Below are 24,707 nucleotides of genomic sequence, written 5' to 3' on the forward strand. Positions count from 1 at the left end.
AATCCAGAATAATTTCTGTATTTCTCTTAGCTGTATTTTTTTATTTCATTCTGATAGCATTTGCTATCTGTCAAAAAAGCCAGAAAATGTTCTGTATTTCTCTCAAAAAATACAGATATTTAATTCTGATCCCACATGCTATCAAAAAAGAAAGGAAAAATGTCTGTATTCCTCTCAAAAAATTACAGATATTTATCTATCAAAAAAGCCAGAAAAATGTCGGTAATTCATCCAAAAAATACAGATATTTTATTCTGATCCCACTTGCTATCTATCAAAATAAACAGAAACATTTCTGTATTTCTTTCAAAAAATTACAGATATTTCATTTTGATAGCACTTGCTATTTATCAAAAAAGCCATAAAACTGTCTGTAAATCTCTTAAAAAATGAATAGAAATATTTTATTCTGATCCCACTTACTATAAAAAAAGCCATAAAATGTCCGTATTTCTCTTTAAAAAATACAGATATTTTATTCTGATAGCACTTGCCATCAAAAAAGCCATGAAAATTTCAATATTTAAAAAAAAATACAGATATGTAATTCTGATCCCGCTTGCTATCTATCAAGGCAGAAAAAATTCTGTATTTCTCTAAAAAAAATACAGATATTTCATTCTGATAGCACTTGCTATCTTTCAAAAAAACCAGAAAAATGTTTGTATTTCTCTCAAAAAATACAGATATTTAATTCTGATCCCACTTGCTATTTATCAAAGAAGCTATCAAAATTTCTGTATTTCTCTTAAAAAATTGAATACAAATATTTCACTCTCATAGCACTTGCTATCTATCAATCTATCAATTTCTCTAAAAAAAATACAGATATTTCATTCTGATTGCACTTGCCATCTATCAACTAAGCCACAAAAAATTCTGTATTTCTCTCAAAAAAATACAGATTTTTATTTTATTCACATGATCTATCATAAAGCCATCAAAATTTCTCCATTTTTCTCAAAAAAATGAATACAAATATTTCATTCTGATAGCACTTGCTATCTATCAAAAACACCAGAAAAATGTCTGTATTTCTCTCAAAAAATACAGATATTTGATTCTGAACTACTTGCTATCTTTCAAAAAAGCCATAAAAAATTCCTCTCAAAAAAATACAGATATTTTATTTTCATCCCACTTACTATCTATCAAAAAAGCCATAAAAATTTCTGTATTTCATTAAAAAAAATACAGATATTTCATTCTGATCCCCCTTGCTTTCTATCAAGAAAGGCAGAAAAAATTCTGTATTTCTTTCAAAAAAATACAGATATTTCATTCTGATAGCACTTGCTATCTTTCAAAATAGCCAGAGAGTTTCTGTATTTATCTAAAAAAAATACAGATTTTTCATTCTGATCGTACTTACTATCTATCAAAAAAAGCAGGAAAAGATTCTGTGTTTCTCTCAAAAAATACAGATATTTCATTCTGATCCCTCTTGCTATCAATCAAAAAAGCCAGAAAATTTTCTTTATTTCTCTTAAAAAAAATACAGATATTTATTTCTGATAACACTTGCTATCTATCAAAAAGCCAGAAAATGTTCCGTATTTCTCTCAAAAAAATACAGATATTTAATTCTGATCCCACTTGCTATTTATCAAAAAAGCTATCAATATTTCTGTATTTCTCTCAAAAAATTGAATACAAAAATTTTAATCTGATCCCACTTGCTATCTTTCAAAAAAGCCAGAAAAAAATTCTTCATTTCTCTCAAAAAAATACAGATATTTTTTTCTGATAGCATTTGCTATCTATCAAGAAAGCCATAAAAGATGTCTGTATTTCTCTATAAAAATAGATATTTAATTCTCATCCCACATGCTATCTATCAAAAAAGAGAGGAAAAATGTCATTATTTCTCTTAAAAAAATACAGATATTTAATTCTGATCCCACTTGCTTTTTATCAAAAAAGGGAGCAAAAATGTATGTATTACTCTCAAAAAATTACAAATATTTCATTCTGATAGCACTTGCTATCTATCAAAAAGCCATCAAAATTTATGTATTTCTTTCAAAAAAAGAATACAAATATTTCATTCTGATAGCACTTGCTATCTATCAAAAACGCCAGAAAAATGTCTGTATTTCTCCCAAAAAAATACTGATATTTTATTCTGATAGCACTTGCTATCTATTAAAAAGTGAGAAAGTTTCCGTATTTATCTTTAAAAAAATACAGATATTTAATTCTGATCCCACTTGCTATCTATCAAAAAAGCAAAAACATTTCTGTATTTCTCTCAAAAAAAAAATACAAAAAGAGCCAGAAGAATTTGTGTATTTCCCTCAAAAAATACAGATATTTAATTTTGATACCACAATATATAAGTAAAAGATAAGCTGTAGAAGCAGGGGAAGGCGTTGGGCGACCTGCCGCATCTGACAGGGGGCATACTGCCCGGGAGTCCACCACTGTAGGACAGCAGCAGCAGCAAACTGTTGAAGGCAGCAGCACAAGTTGTCAAACAGGTCTGAGATGTGTGCAGAGAACCAGTACGTTGGTAGATTTATTGAGAGGGTGGACTACAATCATACAGCCACGTCATGTGGGGAGTATTGTGGACTGGGTCTCAGGGGCCACAAGTGCAGCAGGCTCTTCTTCTGCAGCAGCAGCAGCAGCAACCAGCAAAGTCGTGACAGGAGTTAGCGTGGCCAATGTGCCTGTACCTCCCGATGACTCTCCCTTGTTGTTTGACGAACAGCCTGAGGATCTGTCATTGCGAATTTCAGAGCAGGAGGCAGACTTTAAGACCCTTGGAGAGTGTGGTCAGCACTTGCTGCGCGAGGGTTCTGCATCAGTGGCTGCGTTTGCAGAGGTTGGCTTAGTTAAAAATGAGGATGATGATGACCGTGATGTCACCAGGGAACCACTGGTATGTGTAAGGGCTAGCAGCAGTTCTGAAACAGACGTAAAGGAAAGGCACCAGCGACAGACTGGGGATGGAAGGGGCCGAAAATCTGTGGCAAATCCCAAAGAACACACAGACGAGTGGGCACAAGCAGGGGAACAGTCAGAGACGATGTGACCCACATGTGCAAGAACCACAAACCAAAGTGGGAGCAGTACTTGCGTTCTCTTGAAGGAGGTGCAACCACGTCATCGTCTCTTATTCCACCTCCATTGACTCCTTCTCGACCTCCAACTCTCATTGCTAGTACTTCTCAGGAGGTTGGTGCAAGCCAGATTTCCAGCTGTGAGGAAGTATCAGTATCAGTGGAACGCTACCTGTCCTTCACTGCTTACTGGGTGGCCTTGCATAGCTCAGTGGGCGGTAGTCTGCAAGAGGCATTGCAGCACCTGGTAGCCCCACCGAGTGGTGTGGTGGGAAAGCATGGGCCACCCCAGTCCTCTCCCTCCTCCTCCTCGTTCATTCCATCTACCGGCAAACCCTCTCTTTACGTCACTCCTCCTGAAAGGCCAGCAATGGAGGACACTGTGGTTAAGCAGGCAACCCCAAGCGCACGTGTTGCCAGGCAGTGCTATTGGAATTACAAAGATTATTAATAACTGGGTTTCAGAATACATCTCAGAGTTCAATCAGGGCCACTCTAGTAGCCTTATCTGAGTTTTTTGACACCTGGAGACACAAAACTCCAACTTTTACAATGGTGTCGTAAACTATAGGGTCTTGAAGGATGCTGGTTGTCAGATCAAGAAATTTCCGATAAGGGGAAATTTATGACTCTGGTCTGTTAGAGAGACATTTTCAAACAAAGACATTTTAAAAGAAGACAATTTTATATTTTAAAAGGGAGATCAAGCTTTAATATCACACCTTCGCCCAATAGTAGAGAGCATGGGAGGGATCCAGCGCAACTGTCCTCCACTGGCTCGGTCCGGCGAGACAGGCCATCAGCGTTAGCATGGGAAATACCTTTTTTGTGTTAGATTGTGAAGTCATACTGCTGAAGAATCAGGCCCCAACTGAGCAACTTCCCATTTTCTCCTGCAGTATGGTTCAGACAACTCAGTGGGTTGTGATCAGTGATGACTGTGAAGCTTCGGCCATACAAGTATGGCTGCAGCTTCTGTAGGGCCCACACATTTGCAAGGCATTTTTTTTCAATGGTGGCATATGCTACCTCCCTGGAAAGCAATTTAATAAGGTACAAAATTGGATGCTTATCTCCGCTTGATCCACCTGGCTTAGTACTGCACCTAAGCCATAAGAAGATGCATCGGTTTGTACTATAAACGGGCGGGTAAAATCCGGGCCATGAAGAACAGGAGCACTGGCAAGTGCTTTGTTCAAACTTTGAAAAGCTTCCTCACACTCCGCTGTCCATTTAATAGTTCTGGGCTTTCTCCCCGGGTTAGGTCAGTCGGGGGGCTTGGCCCAGGTGCTATAATGGGGTACAAACATTCAGTAGTAATCGGCAGTTCCCAAAAATGACATAACCTGTTTTTTTTAGTTTTGGGGGTAGGCCAGGTCATTATAGCCTCAACTTTTGCTGTCTCTGGTCTCGGGGTACCACCTCCTACCCGATGTCCTAGGTATTAGACATCAGTTATGACAATGTGACATTTGCTGGGTTTCACTGTCAGATTGGCAGATGCGATCTTGTCCAGCACCTGTGACAGATGATCACAGTGTTCTTCCCAGGTGTTATTGAACACTGCTATATCATCCAGATAGGCAACTTCAAATTCACCTAGTCCTTCCAATAGGTCATTTACAACCTTCTGAAAAGTGGCTGGTGCATTTTTCATCCCAAAAGGCATTACCAAAAACTCAACGCAAATAAATGGTGTGATGAAAGGAGACTTTTTCCGGGCTTCCGGTGATTTTGCCAATACCTGCCAGCTTATCCAACAACTTATCAATTCTAGGCATGGGGTAGGCATCGGATGAGGTGATGGCATTAAGTTTTCTGTAGTCCACACAGAACCTGGTGGTTCGATCTCTTTTGGAGACCAAAACTACCAGGGATGCCCATGCACTGTGGGACTTCTGAATGACCCCTAATTGCAGCATCTCCTCAATTTTCATTCCGCATGTCAGAGAGTACTTCCTGTGAGACACAATAGGCCGCCTATCTGTGCCTGTGTCCACCTTGTGCGTTCCCCTGTGCGTCGTTGTGGAAGGTACGTTTTCCCTGGTTTTGCAGTGAATGTGCACCTGTGCCGTGTGAACACTTTCAGCAGCTGATCCTTCTGGACGAGGGAGAGTTGTTAGTTGGTGATTGGCTCATTACTCACCTCCCAGGTGTCAGCTAACAAATCTGGCAATGGATCAGCCTCTTCCTATTCAGGTTAACTGCATACAGGCATAACATAAGCTGTTTTCTCATGGTGTATTTTAAGCATATCCACATGAAAACCCTCTGCCTCCTACCACCAAGGTTGACTATGTAGGTTACCTCATTCAGCCGCTGGGTGACTGGGTACGGTCCGTCCGTCCCAGGCAGCCTGCAGTTTGTTTTGCCACAATGGTAACAGAACATACACCTGTTTGCCCACCTTGTAGGTCTGATCTCTGGAATTTCAATCATACCAGCGCTTTTGTTTGACCTGAGCCCCTGCCATGTTCTCTCGGACCATCCCCCCTATTCCTCCATTTTATCTCGGAATTTAGGTACATAGTCCAAGACAGAAACTTCTGTACCATTGACCTCTCACCTTCCCCCATACAGGAGCTCAAAGGGTGAAGAACCTGTCTCTCAGTAGACAAAAAGCAGGTGAGAAAGTGAGAAAGATATCATTCCCAGTCCATTCCTTTTGACTCCACAAACGTTGGCAACATCTGTTTTAAGGCATTAAACCGTTCACACCTGCCGTTTGTTTGTGGGTGATAGGCACTAGCCACAATATGAGTCATTTGTATTTTAGCACACAAAGCCTCCATCAGGTTGGACATGAACTGGGGGCCCTGGTCGCTGAGAAACTCAGTCGGAAATCCAACTCGGGTGAAGATTGACAGCAGGGCATCAGCAACTTTGTCTGCTCTGAGGGAAGAAAGCGCCACAGCTTCTGGATAACGGGTGGCATAGCCCACTATTGTCAAAATGTACCACTTGCCTGAGCTCCTGGCAATCGGTAAGGGCCCAATGATATCTACTGCAACCCTGTGAAATGGCTCATCAATGACTGGAAGTGGGTGCAAGGGGGCCCTGCGCACATCACCTGCCTTGCCCACCTTTTGACAAACTGTAGAGGACCGACAGTAATGAGCTATGTCTGCACCCATGTTAGGCCAGAAAAAGGTTTGCTTTACACGGGCCTTGGTCTTGGCAACACCCAAGTGACCTGCAAGGGGAATTTTATGTGCAATTTTTAACTAATGTCCCCAATTTTTAACTAATGTTATCCAGTACAATAAGTTGCTGTCTGACCGTTTTTACTTTACTGCTGTCTGTTAGCGGTTCCTCTCGGTACAGCTTCTCCTGGTCCCAGTACATCTTGTACTTAGCCCTCTCCTCTACAGGCCTGGAAGCCAGGTATCTAAGTGACTCTAGACTGGGGTCCTCCCGCAGTGCCTGTACAAAGGCTGCACCACCTGTCTTCTCTGCCTGTCCTGTGGCAAACAAGGACAGGGGGAGTGACTCTGAAACTGATCCTACTGAATCAGAGCAAGGGATAAAAGAGATAAATCAGAAGAAATCCCCATGCTCTAATCCTTTCATCTGGGCCTGGTCAGCCCTTGCAGCACTGTGAGTGACAGCCAATACAGGTGATACCTTGTCACCAATTTTAGTCATAATTCGTTTTGCAATGTCTGCTAGGGATGAGCGAGTGAGATTTGTAATTTTGATCTTGCGGCGAATCAGGCCTTTCTCGCTTACCTAACATGAAAGTGAGAACGACCTTGATCGTGTTCTCGCCAAACTAGGGAAAAAGCAGGGGGTGGTAATTTCCGGGGGGAATTCTGCTGGGAGAGAATCATTTGCTCCCGGGATGCACAGCAAGGCCCAGCAGCCAATCAGGAGAGATCTGAGCACAGGCATATATACAGGGAACGAGGGAGGGGTTAGTCACTACATCTTGTGTTCTGTGTGAAGAATAGAAGCAGGGAGAGATGTGGATTGTGACAGAGACAGGTTAGGAGTCTTCTGTATGTCTGTATATATACAGATATAGCAGTTTTTGATGCTACCTGTTCCTATGTATCAAAGCAGCCAGTTTACTACAGAAACATATTTGTCCTACTCTCAAAAAAATACAGATATTTCCGTCTTTGATACCTCTTGCTATTTACCAAAGAAGACCGTTTCTTCAGTAGACGCAGGGGAAGGCGTGGCGTTGGGCGACCTGACACATCTGGCAGGAGACGCATCTCCACAGGAGTCCATCACTGTAGGACAGCAGCAGTAGCAAACTGTTGGAGGCAGCAGAACAAGTTGTCAAACAGGTCTGGGATGTGTACCTCCCGATGACTCTCCCTTGTTGTTTGACGAACAGCGTGAGGATTTGTCAGTGCGAATTTCAGAGCAGGAGGCAGACTTTGGGACCCTTGGAGAATGTGGTCAGCACTTGCTGGGCGAGGGTTCTTGATCAGTGGCTGTATTTGCAGATATTGGGTTAGATGAAAATGAGGATGATGATGACGGTGATGTCACCTGGGAACCACCGGTGCATGTAAGGCCTTACACGCACCGGTGGTTACCAGGTGACATCACAGTCATCATCATCCTAGCAGCAGTTCCGAAACAGAAGTAGAGCAAAGGCAGAAGCAGCATCAAAAGACTGGGGATGGAAGGGGCCACCAATCTGCCTCATGGGTGTCCCAAACAAGAGACAGAGGAGTGGGCACAAGCAGGGGAACAGTCAGAGATGATGTGACCATGGGGTAGGTGGAGCAGAAGCAGGGCACCCAGGGGACGCAGAGGCAGGCAAAGAGAAAGAGCAGCAGAGTTTTTGCACGCACCTCTCCAGTGTGGTTCTTTTTCACGCTGAAAGAAGATGACGGGTGCATAGCATCATAGCAACACATCAGCAGAGGACAGGCCCAATCACTTTTGGGTACAACATCCCTGCTTTCCTACATGCGCAAGAACCACAACCAAAGTGGGAGCAGTACTTGCTTTCTCTTGAAGGAGGTGCAACCACATCATCCTCTCTTCTTCCACCTACATTGACTCCTTCTCCACCTCCAACTGTCATTGCTACTATGTCTAAGGAGGTTAGTGCCAGCAAGAGTTCTGAGGGCGATAAAGTATCAGCTTCTGCCCGCAGGTTTCGTGGGGGACAGGCGACGTTTGTTGTTGCAGAATTATTATTATTATTACACAGTATTTATATAGCGCCATCATATTACGCAGCGCTGTACAAAGTCCATAGTCATGTCAATCACTCAAAGGAACTTACAATCTAATATCCCTACCATAGTCATATGTCATTAATACAGTCTAAGGTCAATTTTTTTTTAGGGGGAAGCCAATTAACCTCACTGCGTGATTTTGGGATGTGGCAGGAAACCGGAGTACCCGGAGGAAACCCACACAGACACGGGGAGAACCTGCAAACTCCATGCAGGTAATGCAAGATGGGTACACTAGTGACTCCTTCAGTTCCCCTAGCTCCCAGTCCCTTCAGCCAACTCTATTGGAGTTCTGCACAAGGCGTCAGGCTATGGGCCCAACCAACAAAAGAGTCATCAAACTCAATTCTCGTCTAGCCAAGCTATTGGCCTTGCAGCTACTGCCTTACAGCATTGTGGACTCTGCTCCCTTTCATGACCTAATGACCTGTGCCGAGCGGCCGTGGAATATACCAAGCAGGCATTACTTCTCCCGCACAGCTGTTCCCAGTTTACATGCACATGTATCAAAAACCTCTCCAGGGCATTGGCATTCTTGGTGTCTAGCCAAATCCATGTCACCATGGACAGCTGGACAACCAGGCACAGAGTGGGACACTACCTGTCCTTCACTGCTCACTGGGTGGCCTTGCATAGCTCAGTGGGCGGTAGTCTACAAGAAGCATTACAGCACCTGGTACCCCCGCCGAGGGGTGTGGTAGGAAAGCATGGGCCACCCCAGTTCTCTCCCATCTCCTCCTCTTCCTGAATTCCTTCTACCGTCAACCCCTCTCATTTCGACACTCCTCCTGAAAGGTCAGCAGCAGAAGACACTGTGTTTAAGCGCGCTCGCCACTACGGCTCCCTCAAGCACACGCTTTGCCAGGCAGTGCTGAAACTGGTGTCCTTGGGGGAGGAAAGTCACACCCCCAGAGAACTCTTGTCTGCTTTGCACAGAGAGGTTGAAGGTTGGCTGATGCCCTCCCGGCTCAAAACAGGCAACGTAGTGTGCGACAATGGGGCCAACCTTGTGGCCGCGCTGCGTATGGGCCGCATAACACATGTGCCCTGCTTTGCGCACGTACTGAACATGGTGGTGCAGAAGTTCCTCCACACGTACCCAGGACTGCAGGTCGTACTGAGACAGGCTAGTTCCATCTGCAGCCATGTACACCAGACCCCTACTGCCTTCGTGGTGCTTAGCAAGATCCAGCGCCAACAGAGGCTGCCACCGCATACACTCATTTGTGACACTGTAACTAGATGGAACTCCACCCTGCACAAATTCTCCAGCATCTGTGTGTGCAAAAGCTAGCCATCCTCCATTACTTGATCAGCGTGGTGCATGGAGGCAGCGGGGCCCTTGGTACACCCACACAACTGAGCTATTTTAGCAGTGACCAGTGGCTGCAGATGAAGTTGCTGTGCAAGGTACTGGCCCCCTTTGAGCAGGCCACAAACGTTGTGAGTCCGAAGCGGTCAGGCTGGAACGACATCATACCCATCATCTTTCTGCTGGATAATACCGTGTGGCGTGATGGAAAGTGGCGATGAGAGAGGAGGGAAAGAAATGGGGGAGGAGGACAAGGGTGACATTACACTCCATAGCGCACAGCCAGCATCAGGAGGAGCAAGAAGGGACACTGGCCAGCATCAGAAGTTTCAAGAGGTGGGGGAGGAGGAAGATGATGATGGGGTAGACCATGTTGGGTCTGCTGGACAATACCCATCCAACCTGCATTTGAGCTGTCGTGCCCCTGGCATTGTGGGGGTGACAGAACAACAGGAGCTGCTGCAGCTTGAAGAGGAGGAGGTGGGTGATGAGAAGGAAGATGTTTTGGCACCTACTGAGAAACAGGAGGAGGATAAGCCCAGGGAACCCCTGTTTCAAATGTGTGTCCGGATGTTGCGATGCCTAGGGAGGGACCCCCTCATTTGCAGCATCAAAAACCGGGATGATTACTGGCTGGCCACCGTTCTGGATCACAGCTACAAAGACAAAATTTCACAGTTTCTACCCAACCAGGCGCAAGATAAAGAAAAGGTGACCCGCCTGAGCAGAATACTATGTGACCAGCTGTGTGAGGAGTTCCGCGCCCCACATTCCACACCGGGAGCTCAGGCGCCACTGTATCCCTCTGTACCAGCGGAAGCAGCAGCAGTAGTGGCAGCAGGCCGCACACATCCAAAAGTGTAGGCCAAGGCAGGGGGAATTTTTCTGGATGCCTGGCGAAACCTGATGCGGTCACCTCAAACAAGTGAAGTTCAAGGGCATAACCATCAAGAACGGATGAAGAGCATGATGCACGATTACGTTGGCTCTTTTCTGGCTGGTGGAGGTGGTGTTGACGACAGGAGTTATGAGGAGGATGCCTGTCCTGACAGTAGTTACGCCATTAGTTGATTAAGTCAACAGGCTTGAAATCTGCCCGCAGTTGGCACAGTATGTCATCAAGTTTCTTTCATGCCCCGCATCCGGTGTTCTGTCCGAAGGAACCTTCAGTGCCACTGGCAAAGTGGTACCAGATCACAACTGTCGCCGGAAAATGTCAATCACCTCACCTTTTTGAAAATGAACGAAAGGTGGGTTACTAACAACTATCATATCCTCACTGCAGATGTCACTGATTGACTGACACAAGTGACTCACTAGCCAACCAAGATGCCTCAGTGAACCCACACTGCTCCTGTGTTGAGTCTGTGGCTGGCTATCACCAAACACCCTGTCAGCTGAGCCTGCCTCGGTTGAATTTTTCCGCTAGTTATTGCAATGTTCAGGGGTGGCATTAATCGCCAGTGTCATGCTGGCCATTGTGCAAGCTAGCAATTTACTTTACCTCTGCTGCTTCAGGGAGACCAACAAACTGCAGATGAAAACCCCCAGTACTGCCACACTGATAAGTACTATTTCATTTGCCTAATTTTTAAGCTAAGTATGGTAATATTGAGGGTTGGCATTCATGTCATCCACTTCATGATGCAAACTAGCAATATCGTCTACCTTCCTAACCCTTAGAGCACCACAGACCATAGCAACAGTGCTGGCACACAAAAAATCTTGGTCTGGCCCTTCTGTGTTTAATCACAAATTTCAGATATTTGCATTACACACTTTGGGGTGGCATTGACGATGCACTACACCCAGGTCGAGATGCCAGTTACCAATGCCATCCACACGCCGTCTCAGGGCCCACCGCCTCCTCCTTCTGCTGTTGCTGCTGCCGCCTGTCCAGTACTCCATTCACAAAAATTGTATTGCACACTTCTGGGTGTCATTGACAATGCACTGCACCCAGGTCGAGATGCCAGTTACGAATGCAGTCTCCACTCAGTCTCAGGGCTCACCTCCTCCTCCTTCTGCTGTTGCTGCTGCCAGCTGTCAGTACTCCATTCACTAAAATTGTACACTTCTGGGTGAAATTGACGATCCACTAAAACCAGCTCTAGATGCCAGTTACCAATGCCGTCCACGCTCAGTTTCAGGGCCCATCGCCTCCTTCACCTGCTGTTGCTGCTGCCGCCTGCCCAGTACTCCCTTCATAAAAATTGTATTACACACTTCTAGGTGACATTAATGATGCAGTATACCCAGCTCTAGATGCCAGTTACCAATGCACTCCACACTCTGTCTCAGGTCCCACCGCCTCCTCCTCCTGGTGTTGCTGCTGACGCCTGCCCAGTACTCCATTCACAAAAATTGTATTACACACTTCTGGGTGATATTGATGATGCACTACACCCAGCTCTAGATGCCAGCTACCAATGCGGTCCCCACTTCGCCTCGGGGCCCACCGCCTCCCCCTCCTGGTGTTGCTTCTGCCGTCTGCCCACTACTGCATTCACAAAATTGTATTACACACTTCTGGGTGACATTAATGATGCACTACAGCCAGCTCTAGATGCCAGTGACCATTGCTGCCCACGCTCCGTCTCAGGGCCCACCACCTACTCCTCCTGCTGTTGCTGCTGCCGCCTGTCGGTGCTCCATTCACAAAAATTGTAGACTTCTGGGTGACATTTTTTTTTTTTTATAATTTTATTTTTTATTAAGTGAACAGTCATAAATACTGGTTTTAAACATTAAAACATACAAATCACCAACTGTGTTATCATCTTCCGCATCACAAACATAATATGAACAAACAAGCAGAATGACTGAGCACAGGCAATTTTCAAAATATTAACAAAAATAACCAAAGAAAGAAATAGAGAAATAGAAACAAAATAGAGAAATAGGGGGAGGGAGAGGAGGGGGAGGGGCACAGCATTGCAGGCCAGATTGAAGAAAGGCCAGATTTAACACAGTAGGGAACACATAGCAATAATTCAATGATATCCTCTGCATTCAAAACAGATCCTCGGCGTTATCAGCCTCACTGTATACTGAAAGGTACGCTTTAGTAGTGGTATACTGTATCCAATAGAACCAAGTATTTTGGAATTTATCCGTTCTACCGTCCCGGCTGGTAATAAGGTCTTCCATTGCCATAATGTCATTCACTCTTCTAAACCATTGTAACAAGGTGGGAGGAGAGGATTGTTTCCATAGGGCCGGAATACAGGCCTTAGCAGCATTTAAAAGGTGATTGAGTAAAGAAGCATGGTATTTCTTGTTTGACCAATCATTCAAATGTAAAAGGGCTAGCTCCGGGCTGGTACGTGTATCTACCTCTGTCAATTCTTCAATAACCGCCGCCACCCCTGATCAGAAAGACTGCAACTTAGAGCACTCCCAGAATATATGAAACAGGCTGCCAGCAGCCGCTTCACAACGCCAGCATCTATCATCTACTCCCGGATACATTTTGGCTAATACAGTCGGCACTCTGTACCACCGTGTGAGCAATTTATAGTTCAGTTCCTGATAAGAGTTGCTGAGAGCGGCTTTATGACCCGTGTACAGGAGACGATCCTGCTGTTCTGGGGAGAACGTGGTGTCAAGGTCACCTTCCCATTATGCAAAAATGGTAAAGTTGAAGTCGAGGGGGCAGTATCCGTCAATGGCATCTGGTAGGCACCAGAGAGAGTCCCTCTAATGGTGCCCTGGGCCACACACACCCCCTCCACCAGTGATAGGGGGCGCACAAACCTGGATGGCGGTGGGAGAGAGTGAAGAAAATGACGCAGCTGCAAGCTGAGCCATGGTCCCAGCTCTGGAAGTTAATGAGCAGTTGTCAAATCTGGGACAGGTGCCCACTCTGTGGCCCTCTAATCAAATCAAATGAGATGCTCTGAAAATTCCCCACTCCCTCCATGAGCGAAACCTAGGATCTGATGGGCCTGGGGGAAACCCCGGGTGTCCCAGAATAGGACACAGCTCTCCATGACTCCTACCAATGCAGTCTCCATGGCAATAGCTGACCAGAGGCCACACATTGCTTCTGCTCTCGCTGACCCTCACTCCGTTTCTGTTCCTTCATTCTTGCCTAATGTCACCGCACTACTTCTCCACAACTTTATGGGTGTCATTCATAACACAGATCATCCAGGTCATCATGCCAGCCAGCAATTAATATTAATAATGAACATGATTTATATAGTGTTAAGATATTATGCAGATATGTAAAATAAATAGGGGTGCGTACATTAAATAGCAACGCGTTGTCATGCTGTTTTGACGGCAGAGATTGTTGCTAGTGGGTTGAGTTCAGCCTTTCTCAATGTTCTAACATTTATGCTGTCTTCTGGATGCTGTCAATCACGCAAAAATCCTATTTGCATTCTGTCACTTTGTCCGCCATTTTCTGGAAAACCACAAGGTCTTTTGCAACTTTTTTTTTCCTGTGTTGCCACTGTTCCTCTACACTTACCTAGCAAATGTGGTGGTTCTAACATGGGGGCTTAGCTATTAATGTCGGCTCATTGACTTTAATGGAATTTGCGAAATCGATTCAAAAATTTTGTGAACCCACCGGAAGTTCGAGGAAATTTTTGTGAGACTGTCAGAGGCCTTCTCGCTCATCCCTACTTCTTACTAAATTATCTTGAAATGAACAAGCTCTATGATAGACTACTTCGAAAGAACTATGACTAGGAATAGAACAATAGTTCTGAATTTATGAACAAATAGGTAATAGTTTTACTGTCTAAAACACTGATATGCGATATCTTGTTTCACAGTGCTTTGGATATCTGTTTGTTTGCTTTGTTGTTCTGCTATCAAATTATCTGAAGGATTTGCCACATAAATCGCCAAGTTGCAGAGAAAATATATTTGTTTCTTTTATTGTATATGTGCATAAATTGTGAGGTAAAACAATGTGATGGTCTTTTTATTGAACGTATGTTGGATATGCTGATATTATGTTTTTATACAAAAATGGAATTTTTTTTCTTGTGATATGGGTATGCCAGTAATTTCCCGCTTGGGTCCACTTATGGATAGTGGGACTATTATTTTTCTCTGAAACATATATCATTAAAAACCTCAGGAAATTACTAAATTTACACAGAAGACAGACAAGAGACTTTATATCTTCTATTACGAATTTATAAATAAATTATAAATATCAAATTCTCTTTTCATAGTATGTGAAGAAGCGCAACTCAAAAAAACTGCAAGCAAGCTAAAACGAAGATAAAGAAAATCTAGAAAAAGGTTAGCCAGGCACCAACGTGATCTACCAAGAACTTGTCCTCCTCAGGCACCAGCCTGATTCTGATCTTTACCATGGAGAGGTACCTCATTTTTAGTAAATTAGGCCAATAGGTTGGGTTGTTTTATGTGTGTATGATTTTGATTGGCAAACTTGTAGAGGGGTTAATGCAACACTCAACAATCATATCAGAGATGTGTTTGGCCACAGCTTGAAAAAAAACCAGGGCATAGCAAAAGGTTGACTTATGTGTCAGCCAACCCACTCACAACCAATATATTCTGTGTTTATACAGTATTCTGTCTGGGGCAAGGAAGAATACTCAGTACTTTTGGTTATCAATGACAACGCTTCCCTACATTAGTGTTTGTTGCCTGTGTATCCAATTACCAGAAACCAGTGCTATGACATAAGGGGGATAGGAGGGAGTTTGAAATCCTATGAAAGTTCTCACTTAGAGCTTACTCAGAGTTGCTTGTCTTCACTTTCAGAGATGTGCCAGAGCATTGCCAGGCATTTCTGGATAGCGGTGCTGGTAGTAATTTTATGGATATTTCTCTGGTCCACTCTCTTGGAATTCCAGTTGTTAACCAACCTCAGTCAATATATGTATTTGCTATAGATGATTCTCCTTTGCAGTTGGGAAAACCAACATCCACAACTCCTGAGGTTTTAGTTAAGGTGGGTGCTTCCCACTCAGAAATAATATAACTTGTTCTGCTATACATTCCTTCATCCCCTGTAATTTTAGGACTGCCAGGGTTGCATAAGCATAACCCTGTAATTGATTGGGAATCTGGGCAGATTGTAAGGTAGGGGAATGCAAGTGGCGAGAAGTGTTTGGCAAACTCATTGCCTCTGGGTGTTGCCAGTGTCTGTGAGAATGTCAAAGCAGATGCCCCACCTCTTAGCCTCCCTGAAGCTAGACCTTGTTCTGATTTTATCCACTCTAGTAAATCTCCTTAGATAGCTCCAGCTAAAACCCACCAGCCACTGCCCACTCCTAACAAACCCTGGTCTCGAGTTTCACAAAAATTTAAGTGGGTGGTAATACTGAAAAACTGCAGGTGAAGGGTCCGGAAAGGGCCGCTCCTCCGGAAGGGGCTAATGTTAGGGGATACTCATCTGGCCGACGACTCTGTGCTGTGTGTGCCATCACAATATAAAACACTGTTTGTTCTGTCCAGGAAAAATAAGATAGCAGCAGCCCCTGCTTCCCTTTAGCTGTGCAGACTGATGGATTTATGGCATCCCCAGCATCCATTGTTAGGCTGTGCACAGCTGAAGGGGATCCTAGAGGCTTATCCGCTCCTGACTCTCCTGGACTGCTATTGGCTGCTGGGACTTTAAAGCCTCTCCGCTCTTAGTCATCTGTGCCTGTTATAGCATTAGCTGGGCTTATCTGTGCTGGACAGACCTTGTTTGATAAACTGATCGCCTGTGTTTGAATTTGGCTTGTTACCGGATTCCCTGGAAATTTCTGTACTGTGCATCTGTGGGCTCCTGGTCAGCTGCCAGCCTATCCCCAGACACCATCCCTTGCACAATAGGGAGCAACCAAGTGCTGGGAGGCGCAGTCACCTGGAGCTGACCGGGGGCTGCTAAAGATGAAGACTGAGGGGGACTGGTGTCTGGAAAATACTGGTACTGACCAGGGGCTTACAATAATGCTTTCCTATTGAGTTCAATCACTCCTCTTGAAATGAACTTCCACTTTCTTAATTTTCTTCTTTTGCTGTACTAATTTTTGGGTGTTCAGGATTTAAAGTTTACAAAAACACAAAATAAAAAAAAAAGTACCCAATACAAATCCATCCCTATACCAAAAATAACACTATTAGTTAACACTATAGAAATGGATATTCCCTGAATCAACAATCTACGGCAGTGATTCTCAACTGGGGTTCCTTTTGAATTTGTTGACCACTAGCACAAGGGGGCAATGTTCCAATAAACACTTGGCCTGTTCTGAAAAAGGCATCTGAGTGCATTTCCTACCTTTGATTCACCTCCGCTGTACATGCGTTGGACCTACTTCATGGGGAATTAGCATAAATAAAATGAAGTCTCCACACAATTCTCATACACAGGAGGCGCGCTGATCTCGATCATTCATACAAGTTCTCATTTTCTCATTAACAGGAGTTCAGGTTGGTTCCTATGGACAGCAGCCATTACAAAGTTCTTGCTGACAATCCCAGTACAATGAGTGCCATGTCTGTCCTGTCCTCTCATCTAACGCACTCACAAGCCATGGGGAGCTGAACCCTGCACACTGAGCATTACAGGGGTCATGTGATGTCAGGTAAACACAACCTGCTGCTATTCAATGACATTGTAACTTTCAGTTCAGTTCAGCAATTGCTCTCTATGACAGAACCAATTCATACCCCAACACCAGCAACAAGCACCAACCTTATAAGAACATAAGAAGAGCCAGCTGGATCAGGCGAATGGCCCATCTAGTGCAGCTCCTGTATCCCACACAGTGGCCCACATTTATAATAGTAGCACAAATCCACCAGGGCTAGTAAACCGTGATGGACTTTTTTCTCTAGAAATTTGTCCAATATCCTCTTAAAGGCATCCAGGCTAGATGCCAAGACCACAGTGCAGAATTACCACCTTCATTTCTTTTGGTAACTAAGGTATTGTCACTAAGACAGAAAATGATCAAAATCTTCCTATTAGGGTGCAGACAGTATAAAATAATAACAATATTAATAATAAATATTATTTTTATCCCTCATTACAGGAATGCAGGAAGTTTTACTAAACACATGCCAATTGCATATCAATACAGCACATTGCACTCAATTTTTTTAAAGCACTGTGGACAACAGCACACAGTTACAGGGTTCCCATTACATTCAACAGACACTTACCCTCTGCCACAAGGTTTGTGTTTACCTGGTCCTGACTGGTACTCTTGTCCCTGCCCTGTGTAGCTCTGTTCATAGTCTTAGGCTAACCTCCCTAACTTTCCTCTCTCCCTCTGTACATTTACCATTTAATGCTACATCGGAACAAATCAGCTTCAATACACATCAGCTGCCTCTCCTCCTCACAGCCTGGTATTCTGAGGGTTAACTGATGACTCGGGAGCAGGGAAATTCTGCAGCCAGCATGGCTGACAGAGGGACAATAGCACAGCCAATGGGAGGCCAGCTCAAGTTGGGAGTGTGTAGCCACAGAGAGGGCTCCGAGTGCCACCTCTGGCACGCATGCCATAGGTTCGCCACCATTGTTGTAGACTAGTGGAGCGACCACATCTAAAGACTGGAGAACTGCAATATAGGATAATTTTTTTCTAGGTGTAGATTTGTAGTTTCCTCTTACTTGTAGCAGCTTACAAATCATTAATAAAACCTGCCTTTTGTTTTACCTAAAATAAATTAATATTACAACTCTGAATGTTTGATTGTTGAAAATGCTACTAAATGGAAGTGAACACAAAACTCAAAAACACAAAGACTGCGCATACGCCAGACCGAACTCCCGCTGTGTCAAGCCACCAGCACCCGTCAAAAGCATCACCCAACAGTCTCCCCACCGTGAATGGGTCACAGACACACTGGGGTCACGCCACACAGAAGTGATCACCGCAAGCTTTTTTCAGCGTTCTTATCCGGCTGCATCCTCCTCACAGGCATCCAAGATGGTGCCATCAGGAGAAGCAGGGTGCGAAAAATCCTGGGCTGTGAGTATTTGCACAGATGTTTCCCCTACACTTACAGAAAAATCAGAGGAGGCAGAGCAAAGCTCCCTGGCATCCTCCAGCCCCCCTTCTCCACCTCCACTATCCCTGGACATGGTGGGAGAGACTGCCCCCAGTACATCAGGTCTCACAAGGGCGGATTTGGAGACATGCATTAACAGTTTAGAGGGCACAGTGAGACAGGAGATTGCACAGGCCTAAGAAAGATTTGGGGTCCAGAATACTAGTGGTGGAAGAGGTGACAGAAGCACCTACCGAATCTGCTGACCAACAGAGAGTGGTCCTAAATGAACACACACTACTACTACAGCGTCTGATATTACTACAAGATGATCTAGAAAATCGGCACAACAATATCCGCATACGTGGCCTCGGTAGAATTCTCAAATTTATTGGGGGCAATTACATTATTTAACAGCATATTGGGGACACCTAAAGACTCCCCCATTGAAGTGGAGAGAGTGCACCGTGTCCCAGGTTAAAGCCCCCAAAACCCAGATAGGGCCAGGGATGTTGTCTGCAAAGTGACATCTTATCCAGTCAAAGAAGACTATTTAAAAGCAGCCTGAACACAAAAAGATATTTCCTTTAATGGTTCTCGTAATATGTTACATCAGGACCCATCCCGCCACACTTTGGCCTTAAGCAGAGCCCTACGCCCCCTATTGGATACTCTACGTGCACATGGCATTCGCCACCATTGGGGATTTCCCTTCCATTTAATGGCACACAAAGAAGGGGTTCGGCAGCTTTCTACTCTATCTCCAGTCTTCCATCTTTTTTAGCCACCTTTGCTTTGTCCCAGGTACAATACCCTGACTGGCCGAAAGGTTGTATCCTAGATGACCCAGCTGGGGATGACTGGTCAGTTCAGGGAAAGCTCCAGAACCAGAAAAGAATGAAATTGGGCACTGTTACACCAGCTCCATGAACATAACTAGGGCAAGAGTTTACTTTTTATGTAGGTTATTCCTACGTCTGTTCCAACTGGTTGCCATAGCAGGGGCAGCACCACTATCTCAGGTTACAATTGGTTATGTGAAAACCAGATTATTTGTCATATGCTGTTTTTTTCTCTGTACTTATGCATTATTTATTGTATTGTATCATTTCTATCTAGGCTCTAAGGCGGGAGCTCCCCTATATGAATCTGAGCCTTTGCAGTTTCCAACCTAGGGTCCTTGCTGACAAAGTGAGGGGTTTTTGTACTTTATATACCTATAATGTGCATCCCAGAATTTGTTATATATTTTATCTCTTCCTTACAACTTTGATTGATAATCGCCTTACCACTTAGGGACCCGGTTATCCCCTGGAGTCCAGTCCCGGAATGGCGACTCTTAAATTCACGTTGTTAAATGTCAAGGATTGAAATACTCCGGAGAAGCGCTTGTCCATGTTTTCCGAGCTCTAGCGAATTAGAACACATGTAGCGTTTATCCAGGAATCACATTTCCAGAAAGATAAGGTACCTAAACTCTGGAACCATAGATTCCCAACAGCATACCAAAGTTGCTCCCCTGATTCCCCCTTAAAAGGTGTGTGTATACTATTGTCTAATACGGTCTCTTGGTCTCTCAAAGACATGTTTTGTGATGTGGAGGACAGATGCTGTTTTTTAAGGGTTTACTTGAAGACCAAATGGTCTTTCTTGCCACAGCATATGCTCCCAACACAGCCCAGGCTACTTTTCTATACACAACTCTGATGAGGCTGGAGGAATTCTGTCAAGACCTAGTTATTTTTGGTGGGGACCTTAATTTCACCCCTGATCCTACTGTGGATGTTTCCCTTTGACAGAGGGATTGTAGGCCAGGGAAGTATTAAACAGAGTCTTTTCAATCATCAGATGATAGATGTATGGAGGGTACTACACCTCACGGATAGGGACTTTACTTTCTTCTCCAGGCCTCATTAGAGTTACTTGCGGATTAATCACTTTTGGATTCGTCACCCTGATTTCATCCAGGTTCATGACTGCTCCATAGGGAGCACAACTTTTTCGGACCATGCACCGATATTTCTTCAAAGAGCGCTTCCACACATCTCCCCTAAAGTGTTTCCAGAGAACTATCCACATACTTTTCCAGTAATGAGACACCAGATGTGAGCCCCATGTTAATGTGGGAAGCACACAAGGTAGTGATTCCTAGCATCCTTATAAAACATGGCACTAGAGTAAAAAAAGCCGCTAGACATGAAATATGGGTCGAAAATTCAGGATCTAGAAAGAATCCACAAACGGACTTTAGATCCGGAAATGGAGAAGGAATTAATATTATTAAGAGGAAAGCTAGCTACCCTTTGCCTGGGCAAAGCCAAGGCTACACTGGCTAGGTGTAGAAGAAACTTCTATGAGTATGGCAATAAAAGTAGTAGGATACTGGCCCAAGGCCCAAAGGGCATGCTCCTTTATCCCCTATAAAGTCAATAAGGAAGGTAATAAGGTTCACCTGGTAAAGGATATTGCATCCTGTTTTCAAGATTACTATCAGGCCCTTTATAATATCAATCCCCACCCCCAGGGGAATGATAGAACTGCAAAAAGAATCACCAAGATTAAAAACTATCTTACTAATTCAGAAATGCCACAACTATCCCAAGTTGATATTGAGGCCTTAGTTATCCCCATCACAGCCATAGACCTTCAGCGAGCCATTAAATCCACTGCCACAGGGAAGTCTCAAGGACTTAAAATTCACAAAAATGTTGGCATGTAGGCTGCAACCCTTATGTAAACGTATACACCTGGACCAAGTTGGGTTTGTACCCACTAGAGAGGCTAGGGACAAGACAAATAGAGTTGTCATCTGGATCCTGGCTATGCAACAGTCCAATATCCCATTTTTCCTTCTGTCAACTGAAGCAGAAAAAGCATTTGACAGAGCAGACTGGCAGTTTATGATTCAAACCCTAACATATTGGTGACCAAACATATTGGTCTTGGTGACAATTTGGCATCCTGGATTAGATCACTGTACTCCCAACCCATAGCATCGGTAGGCGTGAATGGATTTCTATCTGCACCTCTACCGATTTCAAATGGTGCCCCATGTCTCCATTGCTTTTCATACTCACCCTTGAGCCATTTCTCTGCCATAATAGTTCCTCCAAAGATGTATCAGGTTTGCAGTTTGGGGCATCGGAACACAAAGTGGCGGCCTTTGCCGATGATCTCCTTTTTCTTTTATCCAAGCCTATACTGTCCCTGCCTAACCTACTACAGGAGTTCAAAGTATATCACAGTCTATCCAATTTGAAAATAAACGTCTCTACATGTGCAGCCCTGAATATCACATCACCTGAGGCACAATAGAATAGGCTGGCCACTTCTTTTTCATTCAAATGGGCTACTAAGTTCCATCAGATACCTGAGTGTACAAATTGCAGCTGATCTAGATAAATTGTTCCCTTTAAATTTCATCCGTATGCTACTTACATTCTCTAGCGACCTGGACCAATGGGTGTCGTATTCAGATAATTAAAATAAATATTTTACCAAAGTTTCCTTAACTTTTCCAGGCACTCCCGATTGGTATTGTGGAAGGCAATAGCCTTATTCACGAAGCATCAGGAGTCGCAGATTTTTGATAACTATTCCGTATATAGCAAGAATATAGCAAGATTAAGCAAAAATGAATACATATATTTTTTACCTTTAACAGTATCCCTAGAACCTTTTTTAAACAACTACATGCCAAATTATTTAAATTTATCTGGGGGAAAAGGAGCCCGAGATTGAGCAGGCAATTGTTGTTCTGGCACAAACAAGTAGGGGCCTGAGTGTCCCTAACTTCTTCTTATACTATGCAGCTTCACATTTAGTACGAATTGTGGACTGGTGCACACACGCAGATAGCAAGCAAGGGGTCTCGCTAGAACAATATTTTTGTTCTATTGAGCCGAAGCACCTTCCATGGGTACAAAACCACTCGAGACAGATAGGAATCATCGCTCGCTGAGGGCAACGTGTGACATTTGTGGCAAATATTTGGAGAACAAGTAATTAGATCAACACACCAGGCATTTATCTACAGCGGTGTTCAGGAAACGAGTAATAAAATTATGTTTATATGGTATCTGACTCCCGAGAGGCTACATGTTATATTCCCATCGGAATCTGGGCTATGTTGGAGATGTGTCAGGGATAAAAGGACTATGCTATACATATTTTGGTCTTGCCCGGTAATTAAAGTCTTCTGGGACAGAGGACTTCTTCTTCCTTCGCCTGAATGACTGGCCGCAAAAAATATATAATAATTCAGTGCTCAAGCGCCTCATAAATGCAGCTGAAGCCGGTGTTCCAGGATTGTGGATGAGGGCCGAACCACCTACTGTTAAACTTTGGCTGCATAAGGTGCACAAAATCATGCTTATAAAGGATCTCACCTCAGGAATCCATGACAAAACTGAGAAATTTCTTTCCACCTGTGATCCTTGGATAACCTTTCAGGGATCCAATGAATATAAAATCTTGATGAGCCATTAAATGTTTTGTATTATGTGAGGGGATATGATGGCAAGTACAGGTTTAGCATGTCAGGGGTTCTATGAGTTTCCCCTCTGACATCCAGGGCTATCTGACTTGATGCTTTTATCTTGTTTCACCACTGTATATCATGTATAACTAATGCCTTTTTGGAACAAGCCATAACCACCAGCGTTGGGACTTTTTTTCCGGCTCTGTCCTCATTCGGGATTTCCAGGACTCTAAATACTCTGAGACACTCTCCTTCCCATTTCTTTTTTTCTGGCAGCGGTTTTCTCTTTTCTTTCGACAACAAAGGAAAGTCCTGCATGAGGTGTTCATGTTACTGGCTGGATACCATGGACACCTCCTATTCAATGTCCAACAATGGGGTCCTCTCAGAATCTGAATACTGCCGTGGTGTGATGACATAAAAATAAACAGCATGCTGGCAAATGCTGTAGAGGTTGATCTTCTGATTCTCAGTCTTCTCAGAGTTGACTTTGCAAGGGACATCATTTGTGTAATTATTATAGTATAGAAAATAATGGGTATAGAAAAGGACCCAGAAGGCTTTACTAATACCTGCTGAATGGGTGAAAATGATGGAAAGGAGAGATGGTTGTGGTACTGTTGACCAGATAAGGGCTTTAATTGGATTGTGCTCAGGGTTTAATAAAGACCAACCAAGACCAAGTTATTCCATTCCCATTTCAATGGACCTTTATTGTACTGGCCTTGCTCCTACAGGGCATTGTACAAACACAGAAAAAAATCTGCTATCTGAATCCACAAAGTAGAAACCGTGTTTGGTGATGACTGCATAACCATGTGGTTGACCATACATCCTTGTCTAGCGTCTGCTGCCTCAAACAAAACAGGGCTATCAGCATACTTTTGCTTCTACAAAGAAGTGATATTTCACCATCCGATTGACATGTTATTTATATTTACTAGCAGGGATTAGGTTTCATATGAAGTAGGAACCAGGACAATGCACAAGACAATGTTGGGCATACAGGAGGGAGATTAGGAGACAGAATGGCTTAAAGCCAGTATTAGCAGTTCAAGTAAATCCATTTGGGTAGACATCATTAGACATAAGAAGTAGGGTCAGTACCACCATGACGGCCTAACAAAATGTTTCAAAACATATTGCTATCTGAATATGATAGACAATTGTGGCTCTAAGAATGTAATAATGTTATCTTTATTTCTTCCGTACTTATATTGTCAGTTGCAGGCTGAAGTTTACCCTTCCAGTGGCAGCCAACATGAAGTGTTTTGGCGGACTAACTTTATCACAAAGGGGTTTTAAAAGTTTGTAAAATGATCAATCATGACTGCAAAATGTCTGAAGGTTTAAAAACTTTGTGATGCTATTTGAAAAAGTTGACCAATGGGAGTAGTGTAAGACAAGACTACCAGTATGCAAAAGCATATTTAATGTCTTAAGAATTGTCTTAATTAATGTCTTAAGAGGATCAACCGGTTGAGTGAAAGGAAATAAAGTTTCGCTCACCAGTTTCTTCTCCAGTGAACTTTCTTATAATCTTGAAATATGATTTTTTTTATGACACACGGATGTTTTTCCATTAGTTGACTAGTTCATGCCTTCCTCTATACACACATTTTCTATGCCATCTAATACAAGAGGGCAATTCTGGTTTCTTCATG

The 24,707-nt window shown here is 43.7% G+C and overlaps 1 protein-coding gene across 4 annotated transcripts in view; it reads left to right on the forward strand.

The window, feature by feature from the left end:
* LOC140339046 (oocyte zinc finger protein XlCOF8.4-like) overlaps positions 1–24,707 on the forward strand; it is a 236,061-nt gene that overhangs the window by 103,675 nt on the left and 107,679 nt on the right. The window lies entirely within an intron of this gene.

The sequence above is a fragment of the Pyxicephalus adspersus genome, chromosome 10 (genome assembly GCF_032062135.1).
Source record: "Pyxicephalus adspersus chromosome 10, UCB_Pads_2.0, whole genome shotgun sequence".
NCBI lineage: Eukaryota > Metazoa > Chordata > Amphibia > Anura > Pyxicephalidae > Pyxicephalus > Pyxicephalus adspersus.